Here is a 14,151-nt window from a genome sequence, read left to right as displayed (position 1 = left end):
AGAAAAGGTGGTAGAGAGGGATCACCAGCCCTAGCTGATTCTCGATCTCTGCGAGAGGCTGCCAGTTCGGATCGGGGGTCCGACAATCTGTGCTAAGGTAAAGGCCCAAGGGGGGTCTGAAACTTTCAAAGAAGTAGTCGTCTGGACTTCCTGCTCCTGCGTACATGCAGAACAAACGCTCGAACAGTCAGAGGCCTGCGGCAATTTCTTGTTGCAGTTAGTGCATGTAAATAACTCCTGAGAAGTCTTTGGCACTGTATTCCTCCTCGACATTGTGGCTCAGGAACAAGGACACTAGACCACTAACAAACACAAAAATAAGATTTTACTTACCGATAAATCTATTTCTCGTAGTCCGTAGTGGATGCTGGGACTCCGTCAGGACCATGGGGATTAGCGGCTCCGCAGGAGACAGGGCACAAAAATAAAAGCTTTAGGACTAGGTGGTGTGCACTGGCTCCTCCCCCTATGACCCTCCTCCAAGCCTCAGTTAGGATACTGTGCCCGGACGAGCGTACACAATAAGGAAGGATTTTGAATCCCGGGTAAGACTCATACCAGCCACACCAATCACACCGTACAACCTGTGATCTGAACCCAGTTAACAGCATGACAAACGTAGGAGCCTCTGAACAGACGGCTCACAACAATAACAACCCGATTTTTTTGTAACAATAACTATGTACAAGTATTGCAGACAATCCGCACTTGGGATGGGCGCCCAGCATCCACTACGGACTACGAGAAATAGATTTATCGGTAAGTAAAATCTTATTTTCTCTGACGTCCTAGTGGATGCTGGGACTCCGTCAGGACCATGGGGATTATACCAAAGCTCCCAAACGGGCGGGAGAGTGCGGATGACTCTGCAGCACCGAATGAGAGAACTCCAGGTCCTCTTTAGCCAGGGTATCAAATTTGTAGAATTTTACAAACGTGTTCTCCCCCGACCACGTAGCTGCTTGGCAGAGTTGTAATGCCGAGACCCCTCGGGCAGCCGCCCAAGATGAGCCCACCTTCCTTGTGGAATGGGCCTTGATAGATTTAGGCTGTGGCAGGCCTGCCACAGAATGTGCAAGTTGAATTGTGCTACAAATCCAACGAGCAATCGTCTGCTTAGAAGCAGGAGCACCCAGCTTGTTGGGTGCATACAGTATAAACAGCGAGTCAGATTTTCTGACTCCAGCCGTCCTTGAAATATATATTTTCAATGCCCTGACAACGTCCAGCAACTTGGAATCCTCCAAATCGCTAGTAGCCGCAGGCACCACAATAGGCTGGTTCAGGTGAAACGCTGAAACCACCTTAGGCAGAAACTGAGGACGCGTCCGCAGTTCTGCCCTGTCCGAATGGAAAATCAGATATGGGCTTTTATACGATAAAGCCGCCAATTCTGACACTCTCCTGGCTGAAGCCAGGGCCAGTAGCATGGTTACTTTCCATGTAAGATATTTCAAATCCACCGATTTGAGTGGCTCAAACCAATGGGATTTGAGAAAATCCAAAACTACATTAAGATCCCACGGAGCCACTGGGGGCACAACCGGGGGCTGTATATGTAGTACTCCTTTTACAAAAGTCTGGACTTCAGGAACTGAAGCCAATTCTTTCTGGAAGAAAATCGACAGGGCCGAAATTTGAACCTTAATGGACCCTAATTTGAGGCCCATAGACAATCCTGTTTGCAGGAAATGTAGGAATCGACCCAGTTGAAATTCCTCCGTCGGGGCCTTCCTGGCCTCACACCACGCAACATATTTTCTCCAAATGCGGTGATAATGTTGTGCAGTCACCTCCTTCCTGGCTTTTACCAGGGTAGGGATGACCTTTTCCGGAATGCCTTTTTCCCTTAGAATTCGGCGTTCAACCGCCATGCCGTCAAACGCAGCCGCGGTAAGTCTTGGAATAGCCACGGTCCCTGCTGAAGCAGGTCCCGTCTTAGAGGTAGAGGCCACGGATCTTCCGTGAGCATCTCCTGAAGTTCCGGGTACCAAGTTCTTCTTGGCCAATCCGGAGCCACGAGTATCGTTCTTACTCCCCTTTGCCGTATAATTCTCAGTACTTTTGGTATGAGAGGCAGAGGAGGAAACACATACACTGACTGGAACACCCACGGTGTTACCAGAGCGTCCACAGCTATCGCCTGAGGGTCTCTTGACCTGGCGCAATACCTGTCCAGTTTTTTGTTGAGGCGGGACGCCATCATGTCCACCTGTGGCCTTTCCCAACAGTTTACAATCATTTGGAAGACTTCTGCATGAAGTCCCCACTCTCCCGGGTGGAGGTCGTGCCTGCTGAGGAAGTCTGCTTCCCAGTTGTCCACTCCCGGAATGAACACTGCTGACAGTGCTAACACGTGACTTTCCGCCCATCGGAGAATCCTTGTGGCTTCTGCCATCGCCATCCTGCTTCTTGTGCCGCCCTGTCGGTTTACATGGGCGACTGCCGTGATGTTGTCTGACTGGATCAGAACCGGCTGGTTTTGAAGCAGGGGTTTTGCCTGACTTAGGGCATTGTAAATGGCCCTCAGTTCCAGAACATTTATGTGTAGGAAAGTCTCCTGACCTGACCAAAGTCCTTGGAAGTTTCTTCCCTGTGTGACTGCCCCCCCAGCCTCGAAGGCTGGCATCCGTGGTCACCAGGACCCAGTCATGTATGCCGAATCTGCGGCCCTCTTGAAGATGAGCACTTTGCAGCCACCACAGCAGAGATACCCTGGTCCTTGGAGACAGGGTTATCAACCGATGCATCTGAAGATGCGATCCGGACCACTTGTCCAACAGGTCCCACTGAAAAGTTCTGGCATGGAACCTGCCGAATGGAATTGCTTCGTAGGAAGCTACCCTCTTTCCCAGGACTCGCGTGCAGTGATGCACCGACACCTGTTTTGGTTTCAGGAGGCCTCTGACTAGAGATGACAGCTCCTTGGCTTTCTCCTCTGGGAGAAACACTTTTTTCTGGACTGTGTCCAGAATCATCCCCAGGAACAGTAGACGTGTCGCAGGAACCAGCTGTGACTTTGGAATATTTAGAATCCAACCGTGCTGGTGTAGCACCTCCTGAGATAGTGCTACACCGACCAACAACTGCTTCCTGGACCTCGCCTTTATCAGGAGATCGTCCAAGTATGGGATAATTAAAACTCCCTTTTTTCGAAGGAGTATCATCATTTCGGCCATTACCTTGGTAAATACCCTCGGTGCCGTGGACAGGGCGAACGGCAACGTCTGGAATTGGTAATGACAATCCTGTACCACAAATCTGAGGTACTCCTGGTGAGGATGGTAAATGGGGACATGCAGGTAAGCATCCTTGATGTCCAGTGATACCATGTAATCCCCCTCTTCCAGGCTTGCAATAACCGCCCTGAGCGATTCCATCTTGAACTTGAATTTTTTTTTTTTTTATATTTGTGTTCAAGGATTTCAAATTTAAAATGGGTCTCACCGAACCGTCCGGTTTCGGTACCACAAACATTGTGGAATAGTAACCCCGTCCTTGTTGAAGTAGGGGCACCTTGACTATCATCTGCTGGGAATACAGCTTGTGAATTGCCTCTATCACAGCATCCCTGCCTGAGGGAGTTGTTGGCAAGGCAGATTTGAGGAAACGGCAGGGGGGGGGGGGGGGGGGAAATGTCTCGAATTCCAGCCTGTACCCATGACATACCACTTGAAGGATCCAGGGATCTACTTGTGAGCGAGCCCACTGATTGCTGAAGTTTTTGAGACGGGCCCCCACCGTACCTGGCTCCGCCTGTTGAGCCCCAGCGTCATGCGGCGGACTTAGAAGAAGAAGCGGACTTTTGTTCCTGGGAACTGGCTGTATGCTGCAGCTTTTTTCCCCTACCTCTGCCTCTGGGCAGAAAGGACGCGCCTCTACCCCGCCTGCTCTTTTGGGGACGAAAGGACTGTACCTGATAATACGGTGCTTTCTTTGGTTGTGAGGGGACATGTGGTAAAAATAGGATTTTGGTACTTACCAGGTAAATCCTTTTCTTTGAATCCATAGGGGGCACTGGAGTACTCTTGGGATATGGACGGGCGTAGCCGAACAAAGGCACTGAATATTCAAATTTAGGACCCTCCCCCCCCTCCATATCCCCAAGTACCTCAGTGTACTTTGCCAGTGTTTTTTACTGAGCGAACAGGATATAGAGAGGTTGACAATGGAGAATCCCTATAACATAACGGACAACCACAAAGTTGATCCGTAACCTTATTGTCAACTAAACAGTTGACACCTTAACCGACAGAACTTTATAATTTGAGCCAATTGGTGAAAATGTGTTACCCTAAGCTCCTTCGAGCTTAATACCATCCAAGTTAAATTTGTTCACTAAGCTCCCTTGAGCTTACAACAACCCAGGTAAAACTGCTCTGGGTGGGCGTCCAGTGCCCCCTATGGATTCAAAGAAAAGGATTTACCTGGTAAGTACCAAAATCCTATTTTCTTTATCATCCACTAGGGGTCACTGGAGTACTCTTGGGACGTACCAAAGCTTCCCTCGTGGGCGGGAGAGCTGTTTGATACTTGTAACAGTAGGCAGCCAAAGCTAAATGCTGATGGCGCCACCATTCATAACGTGTAAACGTGCACAAACGTGGTGCACTAAAGGCTATGTAGCCGCGTCGTAGACGCTCCACGACCCGCTGGGTGTGACATTCCCACAGAACCTGTGGGATGCAATTACTGACGTAGGCGATTGTAACTTAGCCTTAAAGTAAGCCTGACTTGTAGTCATTATTATCCAACCGGATAAAATCTGCTGAGAAACTGGCTAACCCCAGTTTGCAGTATCATATAGAACAAACAACGTATTCATATCACGTACTACATATATAAACGCGTAACGCGTGTACCACATTCAGAATTTTAGAATGTGCTGTCCCCACAGGAACCACTATTGGTATATTGATGTGAAGAATACGAAAGCGGATTTCGTCGGAAGATCTGCTATGTAATGAGAAAACTCAAATACGGTGGCTTGGAATACAAGGCACCCAAATATGAAAACAAAATCCTTGCCGAAGCACCCTTGGCGAAGCCAAGGCTAGAAGAAAAATGTTTTCCAAAGTGAGAACTTAATACCCATTTGTTGTAAGGGTTCAAAAATATGAAACTTAATTCCCATTTGTTGAAAGGATTCCAAAATATGAAAACTAAGAAATCTGAACCCAACCTCAAATCGCCTGGCGCTGTAGGTGGGATAAATAGAGTCTGAACTTTGGTGACACCTTGTAGAAAGATGTTTACAGACGTAAATAGAGGCAAACGCTTTGAAAATAAGTTTACCACACAGATACCTGCACTCTTAGTGCAGATGAACGCAGTTTTCCATCCCATCCCGTTTAACAGAATACGGGTACTTGAAGTATGATGTTGGAAACTTCCGAGGTTTATAACCTATGTAAGCACACGAAATTTTTTTTTAATTATGAGCTGCCTTAAGCGGCTTACTATTTCGTAACATGGTTGGTATAACCGATACTGTAATTCTCTATTTTTTAAGAGAGCGGTCTGAACTCTCACCCCGTCAACCGCAGCTGCGGTACATAGATAATAGGTACATAGGTAACTATGGGTAAAAGAACGTTCCGTGATGTAACAGGTTGGCCGTATTATGAGCGGGCCAAGATCGTGTGCAAGTATTACTTGAAAATACGAGAAGCAAACTTCTCCGAAACGCATGAGATACCACCAGTATGACTGTGACGAACTGTCTTCTGATCCGTTTTGGCAACGAAGAGAGAAGCGGAAAATGGTGGAGCCAGATACACGATGCTGAATGACCCCATGAATGTGATGTACACATACTGAGCTTTTGTAATTGTGGCGAGATGCCATTATGTATACTTGGGGTAACCGCCTTCTGTGGACTCACATATGAAACACCTCTGGATTTAATGTCCAGTTTTCAAGATCCAAACCCTGACGGGTGAGATCTTTTGTCTAACAAATGTCCACTCACGGATTGATGTCTTGATATTTTCACATAATGGCGTTCTGAGCCATTGAAGATTTGAGTTACCTGCCGCATTGCCATGCGGCTTCTTGGTTTTCACTGGTTGTTGTGTATGCAACTGCCGTTGCTTTGTTTGACTGCTTAAGGGCAGCGTGAGCCAGGCATGAAAAAACAAAATTACATGAAACTCACGGTTGTTCCTGTCCACAGAAATCTTTAGTAAAAAGCGAAAGATTTATTCGTTCTGAAGAGAACCCAGAGTCTATCCCTGGTCAGACTGAAAACGAATCATTTATTGCATTGTAAAATGCACAGAGTTCTAGGACATTTATCTATTGCATTGTAAAATGCACAGAGTTCTAGGACATTTATTGACAGCAATCTGTCGTGTTTTAGAACCTTTGCGTTGAAAACACATCTTTATTCTTAATAAGTGAATACACCAATGTACCGCTGTGCGTGTACCTTTGTTCTTGCTGGTGTAGTAGGTAAAAGTCTTTGATTTACCTTATTTATAATCTTACCTAGGAATTGACATCGTTTAGACCGACTTAGATGTGATTGTTTTCAAACTTAATCTGCTACCGCAGTATACCTTAGTAGCGCAAGATAGAGGAACTTTGTTGATACATAGTTCTTATGTGAGATGAGCGATTATTCCAACATCACTTTGGTAAATACCGGAAGCGATAAGCAACGGTATAAATGAAATGGTTAATGGTTGTGGCTATTTGCAAACGCTAGAACCTGTGATGAAGAAACCGGACTGGGTAAATACGCATTGTGAAGATCAAATGCAATTATACAATTTTGTGGCTGCAATAAGCAAAAACTAACTGCAGAAAATCCATTTTCTAACTGTAGTAAATGACTTGCTGATTGATATTGCAACGGAGCTGTTTGATTTTGCTCAAACAGACGGGAATAAGTAATTTTGACTCTGTTGGCGTACTATTGCCTGGTTTATAAACCAGCAAAGACTAAATGACAACCTGCCAAACCGTTCGCCAGAAGCAGTTTTGTACTCTAAGCTGTAAATAGCTGAGACATATATGAGTTGAAGTCATGAAACCTCGCAAATGTAACCTGAAAAGACGCACTTCCACAATTGTAAAAGAGGTCATCAAACCACTGGCTTGCTGACTGTAACGTCCTGTCGTTACAAGGCGTGAGTGATTTTTATAAAGGAATAAAACGCCGTTACAAGTATATTGTATGCGCTAATGGCAGAATATCGTAAAGGGATAAAATGTCGTTACACATATATCCAATTTAGGAGCAAACAAGCTCTGGCCTTGTCGCGCTTAACTAGCGACATTGAAAATAACCGGCGTTAGCAAAAGCTTTACAGATATACTCTGCAGCTTCTTTTAACCGTGATCGGCATGGTTTCATACATATATTCTAGTGACCCAAATGTATCTGTGGTTTTTATAATGTTTGACAGAAACGCATATACCAATGGCGGATCGCGTCCTTTTGGAAACGATTATGTATGGTTGTCCAAAACCCCGCACTATCTGAATGCTGGACTAATGTACCCTTCTCACTTGTAGTTATCGGTGTGAGATTTGACATAGAATCGTGCATTAAATTATAAGACTAGTGAAATAAACACTCTGGTACCCAAAGGAAAATTGTCACTTTGGAAAGATTGTCTTTTGTTAGCGCTGGCGGAGTTATTCTGAGACTCCGATTACCGCTGTTTTAATTTGAATTGCCAATGTTAACATTTTTAGTCTGCACTAGAGCCTTATTCGCTATGTAGACAGACAACATAATAGGCAACAGACAGACACTTGCACGACTTAATAACATTATTATATGGCATATATATCTATATATATATGTTATTGCTGAACAGCATATGTATTAGGAAACTAAAGTCTTTATGTGAAAAGCAGTTCACATGGGCATGAAACCCGAACCAAATTCCTACTAACACCCCTGCGCCTTCTGGTGGCTTAAAGATGTAGGGCAGGAATGTTCTAGAATTATCTTGAACTAAAATATTCCCACTAACACCCCTGCGCCTCCTTGTGGAGTAGAGGTGTATGGTCTGGAATTATAACTGGAAAACCAGCAATGATTAAAATGGCCGTCATGCCATGCTTTCCCAGAAAATCACAGTACAGGTTACCTGCTGCAGTTTTAATATAGGCTTAATAGCCTATTATACAGTTACTTTGCCCAGGTGTAGGATACAGTAAAATATATATGAGCACTGCCTGCAGTGTATTTATCTCCAAAAATAACAGGAAACATGGTTAAACGTGCAATGGGTTATGCCACTGATAACCTATTGCCAGCCAAAGCCTCATATATATATTATATATATATACAAAGTGTTTACACATATAATCACAGTTCATACTGATATTATAGACAGTTTCGCCAGCAAAAGCTTCATTATATGTATATATATAAAACGTGCTGAAACATCACAGTACACAGTGTACATTGTTTAACGTGCTGCGCTGCATGTGTATTTTGAACCCCTGCAGCCTTTGCTGCTGCTATGGGTATTATTCCCCCCCCCCCCCCCCTGCATCCCTTACCTGCAGCGTACGGAGATCGGGAGCAGGGAGAGCAGGAGAGCCTGAATCTAGCGCCGGGGAGCCGTCCGGCAGCTGCTCCTACAGCAGTACACAGTCTCCCTGTGTCTGCGGTGTCTCTCTGGAAGAGTGGCCTGCGTCCTTTAGTGACGTGCGGCCGCTCTCTTTAGTAGAGGAGCGTCTCGGCGGCGTGTAGCGGTGCCGGGCCATCAGAGCAGTGAGAGCGGCCGGCGTCTGAGTGACGTGCGGCCGCTCTGCTTAGTTGAGCGCCCGGAGAATGTCGGCGGCGTGTAACGGTGCCGCATCAGAGCAGTGAGAGCGGCCGGCGTCTGAGTGACGTGCGGCCGCTCTGCTTAGTTCAGCCCAGGAGAATGTCGGTGGCGTGTAGCGGTGCCGTGCCCTCAGAGCAGTGAGAGCGGCCGGCGTCTGAGTGACGTGCGGCCGCTCTGCTTAGTACAGCGCACGGAGATTCTCGTACCGGGCCATCAGCGCAGTGAGAGCGGCCAACGTCTGAGTGACGTGCGGCCGCTCTGTTCAGCAAGACCTTCAGCGGCGTGCTCAGCGGCTATGGCATTTCTACAGTATAACACTCACACACAGCAGGGCGGCAGCGTGAGCTGACCGCCCTGACACTCATACCTTGTGCCGCCTTCTCTTCTCTCTGCAAGCTCCGTTTCAGCCTCATCTTGGCTGTGACGGAGCTTCTGTAAGCTCCTTGCAGCTGTAGATCCTTCCAGCTCTTTGTCTTATCCTGGCTGTGACGGAGCTTCTTTCTGTAAGCTCCGTTCAGTTTGCAGGAGACAGTGGCTGCCTGTGGCTGTGAGGGTGCTCTTTGTGAGGACCGACACGCCATGCGCTTGCCTATAGCGCCTGTGGCTGTGAGGGTGCTCTTTGTGAGGACCGACACGCCATCCGCTGCCTTGCAGCGGCACCATCCCGGACCCATGTTTTTCCATAAACTGAGACGGGAAGTGTAAAAATTAAAATAAAAATAAAAATCTGAAAAGTGGCCATTGCCACAAGCCGATGTTCATCTGTGAGCACCGAAAAAACACTGGCAAAGTACACTGAGGTACTTGGGGATATGGAGGGGGGGGGAGGGTCCTAAATTTGAATATTCAGTGCCTTTGTTCGGCTACGCCCGTCCATATCCCAAGAGTACTCCAGTGACCCCTAGTGGATGATAAAGAAAATGCTGACTTCCCAGCCGTTGCTGTGGACACTAGGTCTGAAAGACCATCCCCGAACAACTCCTCACCCTTATAAGGCAAAACTTCCATGTGCCTTTTAGAATCTGCATCACCTGTCCACTGCCGAGTCCATAACCCTCTCCTGGCAGAAATGGACAGTGCACTTATTTTAGATGCCAGCCGGCAAATATCCCTCTGTGCATCTCTCATGTATAAGACAGCGTCTTTAATATGCTCTATGTTTAGCAATATAGTGTCCCTGTCAAGGGTGTCAATGTTTTCCGACAGGGAATCTGACCACGCAGCTGCAGCACTGCACATCCATGCTGAAGCAATAGCTGGTCTCAGTATAATACCAGTGTGTGTATATATAGCCTTCAGGAGAGCCTCCTGCTTTCTATCAGCAGGTTCATTTAGGGCGGCCGTATCCGGAGACGGTAGTGCCACCTTTTTTGATAAGCGTGTAAGCGCTTTATCCACCCTAGGGGGTGTTTCCCAACGTGACCTATCCTCTGGCGGGAAAAATTACCAATTTTTTATCTGGGCAAGCCCACGCTACTTCACACACACTTCATTTAATTCTTCAGAAGGGGGAAAAACTACTGGTAGTTTTTTCTCTCCAAACAGAATACCCTTTTTTGTGGTACCTGGGGTCACATCCGAAATGTGTAAATCATTTTTCATTGCCTCAATCATGTAACGAGTGGCCCTATTGGACATTACATTAGTCTCTTCGTCGTCGACACTGGTATCAGTATCCGTGTCGACATCTGTGTCTGCCATCTGAGGTAGCGGGCGTTTTAGAGCCCCTGATGGCCTTTGAGACGTCTGGGCAGGCACGAGCTGAGAAGCCGGCTGTCCCACATTTGGCATGTCATCAAATTTTTTATGTAAGGAGTCGACACTTTCACGTAATTCCTTCCACAAGTCCATCCACTCAGGTGTCAGCCCCGCAGGGGGTGACAACACATTTATAGGCATCTGCTCCGCCTCCACATAAGCCTCCTCATCAAACATGTCGACACAGCCGTACCGACACACCGCACACACAAGGCTGTTGTAAATGGCCCTGAGTTCCAACACATTGATGTGTAGACAGGACTCCTGGTCTGACCAAAGTCCCTGAAATTTTTTTCCCTGTGTGACCGCTCCCCATCCTCGGAGGCTCGCGTCCGTGGTAACCAGGATCCAGTCCTGAATTCCGAACCGGCGACCCTCCAGCAGGTGAGCACTTTGCAACCACCACAGGAGGGACACTCTGGTCCCTGGGGACAGAGTTATTTTCCGATGTAAGTGCAGATGGGACCCGGACCACTTGTCCAGAAGGTCCCATTGAAAAGTCCTTGCATGGAACCTTCCGAAGGGAATGGCCTCGTAAGCCGCCACCATTTTTCCCAGAACTCGAGTGCATTGGTGAACTGACACCCTTTTCGGTTTTAGCAGGTCTCTGACCATGTTCTGGATGTCCTGGGCTTTCTCTATTGGGAGGAAGACCTTCATTTGTTCCGTATCCAGTATCATACCTAGGAACGGTAGTCGAGTTGTCGGAATCAACTGTGACTTCGGTAGATTTAAAATCCAACCGTGTTGCTGGAGCACTCTCAGAGAGAGCGCCACACTGCTCAGCAATTTCTCCCTTGATCTCGCTTTTATCAGGAGATCGTCCAAGTATGGGATAATTGTGACTCCATGCTTGCGCAGGGACCACCATCATTTCCGCCTTCATCTTGGTGAAAATCCTCGGGGCCGTGGAAAGTCCAAACGGCAACGTCTGAAATTGGTAATGACAATCCTGTACAGCGAATCTCAGGTATTCCTGATGGGGGGCATATATGGGGACATGAAGGTACGCATCCTTTATGTCCAGAGACACCATAAACTCCCCCTCCTCCATGTTGGCTATTATCGCTCTGAGTGATTCCATTTTGAATTGGAATCTTTTTATGTACAGGTTTAGGGATTTCATATTCAAAATAGGTCTGACCGAAGCGTCCGGTTTCGGGACCACAAATAGGGTTGAGTAGTAACCTCTTCCCTGCTGGTGCAGGGGAACCTTGATTATCACTTGCTGTATACACAGCGTTTGAATTGCAGCTAACACTACATCCCTTTCCTATGTGGAAGCTGGTAGGGCCGATTTGAAAAATCGGAGCGGGGGCACCTCCTCGAATTCCAGTTTGTAACCCTGGGAAACTATTTCCAACACCCAGGGATTCAGGTCTGATCTGACCCAGGTCTGACTGAAAAGTCGAAGACGTGCCCCCACCGGTGCGGACTCCCTCAGGGGAGCCCCAGCGTCATGCTGTGGGTTTTGAAGCAGCCGGGGAGGACTTTTGGTCCTGGGCACCTGCCGAAGCAGGTGCTCTTTTGCCTCTGCCCTTACCTCTGGAAAGAGGATCCCAGACCTCTTCTGGACTTGTGCGACCGAAAGGACTGCATCTGATAGGGTGTTACTTTCTTTTGCTGTTGGGGAATATATGATAAAAAAATGATTTACCTGCTGTAGCTGTGGAAACCAGGTCCGTCAGCCCATCCCCAAACAATACAGCACCCTTATAGGGTAGTACTTCCATATGTTTTTTGGAATCCGCATCACCCGTCCATTGGCGAGTCCATAAGGATCTTCTCGCCGAGATAGACATGGCATTGGCCCTAGAAGCTAGCAGTCCAATGTCCCTTTGAGCATCCCTCATAAATAAGACTGCGTCTTTAATATGGGCTAAGTTAAGAATATAGTATCCTTATCCATATTATCAAATTGATCTGTCAGCTCATCTGTCCAAGCTGCAATTGCGCTACACACCCATGCCGACGCAATTGTCGGTCTTAGCACAGCACCCGTATGAGAATAAATACACTTTAAGGTAGTTTCTTGCCTGCGATCTGCAGGGTCCTTAAGGGCCGCTGTGTCAGGAGACGGTAGCGCCACTTTCTTGGACAAGCGCGTCAGGGCCTTGTCCACAGTGGGGGGTTTTTCCCAAATCTCTCTGTCCTGCTTAGGGAAGGGGTATGCCATATAAATTCTTTTGGGGATCTGCAGTTTCTTTTCCGGAGTCTCCCAAGCTTTTCCAAAGAAATCATTTAATTCATGAGATGTGGGAAAATTAATAATCTGTTTCTTTCCCTTAAACATGTGTACCCTTGTGTCGGGGACCGAGGGTTCATCCTCAATATGCAACACATCCCTTATTGCCACAATCATACACTGAATGGTTTTGGTCACCCTAGGGTGCAATTTTACTCCGTCATAGTCGACACTGGAATCAGAATCCGTGTCGGTAGTAGTGTCTTGTGTGAAGGGACGCTTTTGAGACCCCGACGGGCCCTGTGAGTCGGTCCAATCCGAGGATTGGCCCCCTGATGTCCCCCCTAATTCAGCCTTATCAAGCCTTTTATGTAAAGATGCCACACTTGCATTCAACATATGCCACATGTCCATCCATTCCGGAGTCGGCACAACCGACGGGGACACACCACTCATTTGCTCCACCTCCTCCTTGGAGAAGCCTTCCGCTTCAGACATGTCGACACCACGTACTAACACCCCACACACACAGGGATTAACCTACAAGGGGCAAAACCCCAACCAGGCCCTTAGGAGAGACAGAGAGAGAGTATGCCAGCACACACCCAGCGCTTAACAACACTGTGGAAAAATATGACCAGTTAGCGCTTTTTTATATAATAAAATTCCAATTCCCACTCACTGCGTCGCCAGTGTGCCCCCCTCCTCTTTTTTCCAGCCTGTGAAGTTCAGCAGGGGAGAGACCAGGGAGCCAGCGTTCAGCTTCTGTGGAAAAAATGGCGCTGGTTAGTGCTGAGGATCAAGCCCCGCCCACCCGACGGCGGGCTTCGGTCCCAGTGCTTTTTTTATTAAAATGGCGGGGGATTCTTGGATTTACTGCCTCCGCAGCCTAATCCATCTTAACATGCCCAGAAGTGAGGAATATTGCTGCCCAGGGCGCCCCCCCCAGCGCCCTGCACCCTTCAGTGCTGCTCTGTGTGTGTATAGTGGGAGCAATGGCGCGCAGCCTTACCTCATGAAGATCTGATGTCTTCTGCCGCCTGATGTCTTCTGCCTTCTCATACTCACCCGGCTTCTATCTTCGGCATCTGTGAGGAGGACAGCGGCGCGGCTCCGGGACGAACCCCAGGTGAGACCTGTGTTCCGACACCCTCTGGAGCTAATGGTGTCCAGTAGCCTAGAAACAGAGCCCAACCGTAAAGCCAGCCCTGCTTCGCTCTCTTCAGTCCCACGATGCAGGGAGCCTGTTGCCAACAGGACTCCCTGAAAATAAAAACCTAACAAAATTCTTTTAAAACAGACAACTCTGGAGAGCTCTCTGCAGTGTACCCTTACTCCTCTGGGCACAGAATCTAACTGGGGTCTGGAGGAGGGGCATAGAGGGAGGAGCCAGTGCACACCCATAGTCAAAGTTCT

General features: G+C 47.7%; 1 protein-coding gene and 1 non-coding gene across 5 annotated transcripts in view; both read right to left on the bottom strand.

Moving 5' to 3' along the window:
• The window catches only part of WTAP (WT1 associated protein), a 183,310-nt gene that overhangs the window by 91,400 nt on the left and 77,759 nt on the right, over positions 1-14,151 (bottom strand). The gene's annotated exons all lie outside the window — the stretch shown is intronic.
• On the bottom strand, positions 6,114-6,229 carry LOC134913522 (U5 spliceosomal RNA). The gene has a single exon (XR_010177268.1). It is a non-coding gene; the product is annotated as a U5 spliceosomal RNA (small nuclear RNA).

The sequence above is a fragment of the Pseudophryne corroboree genome, chromosome 4 (genome assembly GCF_028390025.1).
Source record: "Pseudophryne corroboree isolate aPseCor3 chromosome 4, aPseCor3.hap2, whole genome shotgun sequence".
NCBI lineage: Eukaryota > Metazoa > Chordata > Amphibia > Anura > Myobatrachidae > Pseudophryne > Pseudophryne corroboree.
This window is presented reverse-complemented; position numbering and strand designations above follow the sequence as displayed.